The sequence below is a fragment of the Euprymna scolopes genome, chromosome 25 (assembly GCF_053919585.1).
Source record: "Euprymna scolopes isolate OS-2025 chromosome 25, ASM5391958v1, whole genome shotgun sequence".
In the NCBI taxonomy this organism is placed as follows: domain Eukaryota; kingdom Metazoa; phylum Mollusca; class Cephalopoda; order Sepiida; family Sepiolidae; genus Euprymna; species Euprymna scolopes.
Window position 1 is genome coordinate 79578357 of NC_136506.1, and position 2500 is coordinate 79580856.

The following is a 2500-nucleotide window of genomic DNA, read 5'->3' on the forward strand; positions in this document are numbered from 1 at the left end:
CTTGCTTTGATTTCGCTTATCTACATGTTACTGGAACGTTTCAACCGCGTTTTACTCAATTTTACATGCGTAATACTGACTGGATTTTAAATCGAAATGATTCCGCATTTAATAATATGTATAAAAATACAACTGAAAACCAATTTTGATGCTTATACGACCGCGAGCTTCAACATTTGCATATGGATACATCCAAAACCTAAACGTGACAGACAAATGAAAAATATTAAAACTTAAATAAAGAAGTAAAAACTTCGAAAATTTATAATGATAGAAAATTTAAATAGTAGAGTCTTGCGTAAATATTGACATCAGCCGCGCATTTGTGCTACACACGCGTACACCCCAAATGTGGGAGATCTTTAAGCCTCGTCGAACACGTACAGTCTATAAGGATGAGAAAGACACTAATGCAACGCTCGTGCAGCGAAATAAAAACGTATACAATCCCTCTCCGCCTCAATCCGGTTTACAATTGCCGTTTTACGGTCTGTAATTAAGTCTTTCTAGCGACATCAGATATTTTAAAAAAGAATTGCTGAAAATGCCATTTTTCTTTTTACTGACTGAGACTTGAAGGCGCACATAAAGTAAATTAATGCTCGCTATTCCATATTGTCTGTCTGTCCCTTTATTTTTTTTTAATTTTATTTTTTTTACACAGTGATCACCATTTATCAAGGCCCGGAAGCCACTCAGGGATAAGGGTTATTGCAAGTACATTACGTTAGTGTGGAGATTTGATGAAGTGTTTACTTAAGGGGGCGGTTCATTAGGAATTTGTTAACGTTGGACTCGAAGACATCCAAGTTGTAGTCCGGAGGGAAGCAGGCAGACTGAACAGAGTTCCACAGGCGTGCAGTTCTAAGAAAGAAGCTTTGTTCATGGAATCCGCGTTTTGATTTAGGCACAGATATAGAGTGGGGGAAATTTTTCACAGTGGATTCAGCTAGACGGGTGTTTTTCGTGAAAGATTGGCGAGAGAGGAGGGCCAGAGATTGGAGTTCAAACGAGCACCTGCTATGGAAATACCGATAAAACAAGGATAGGCTCGCAACGTCTCTTCTGTGGGGGAGAGGTTGCAGGGTAGAGAAAAGGGCATCCCCCACTAAGCAACAAAGTCTATTTTGTACTCTGTCAAGGCAGGATATGCTGTTTTTAGCAGCTCCTGCCCAGATATGGCAACATATGGAACTTTTTCGAACATGATTTCTAGGAATGAACGCTGTCCACGCTACAAATCTTCAGTTCTTTCAACGATTTTCTTTTTCTTTTTCATTTCGATATTTTTTTGTGACCAAGAGCGGAGGTCCTCTTGAAATATAAAAAAATAATAATAAAAATATTAAATACGAAAAGTAACATCGTTTTTCATGCTTCAAAAAACCCTCATAACCCTTAAATCAATATATATATATATATATATATATATATATATATATATATATATATATATATATATATATATATTTTATGCTTAAAAAAAAACCCAAAAAACCCATAACCTTTAAATCACTATCCTAGAAGCATACGTGGACTTTTAACATTATATATATATATATATATATATATATATATATATATATATATATATATACAGGGTGAACAGAAAGTCCTTGGACCATTTTTAGTTTAAAAATTAAATATTGTTAAAATCACTTTTTCTCTTTTCGAATGAAGTAAGTATGTAGTCTAACTATTGATCTAATTATTTTCAACAAAAATATTAAAATAATTTTGTTTAAACTTTCAGAAAAATGAGCAAACGAGAGGCCATAATTAAGCTTCATTGCGCGGGAAGGACAAACTCAGAGATTATTAAGCTCTTAAAAGTGGCTAAATCCACTGTGTACCATGTTGTGAACAGATTTAAGGAACTTGGTACATCGGAAGACCATTCTAGGAGTGGAAGACCTCGCACTGCTCGAACAAAGAAGGTGATTAAAGCTGTCCGAGAGAGAGAGAGTAAGGAGGAACCCGAAGAGATTTGCAAGACAAATGGCTAAAGACATGAATGTGAGCGTGACCTCGATGAGAACCATCGTAAAAAACGATCTCCAGTTGTCCCCCTACAAGATGAGAAAGAGACAGTACCTCACACCTGCCCAAAAGCACAAGAGACTCGAAAGAGCAAAGCTTCTTCTTGGAGAACTGAAGGCTGGCACGGCAGAGCGAGAGATCGTTTTTTCTGATAAAAAACTCTTCACAATTGAAGCGACTGTTAACAATCAGAACGACAGAGTTTACGCAAAATCTTCAACAGACATTGATGACTCTGTGAGAATAGTTTTCCGCCGACAAAAGCCGCCTTCCCTCATGGTGTGGGCTGCAGTCTGAAAATCTTGGAAGTCGCCTCTGATTTTCGTGGAGCAGGGGGTTTAGATCAACACAGATCGCTACATTAACGATATTTTGGTTCCAGTATTTGAAGAGATGAAGAAACACTTCAAAGATCAGCCTTTCACCTTCTAACAAGATGGAGCACCATCCCATACCCCCA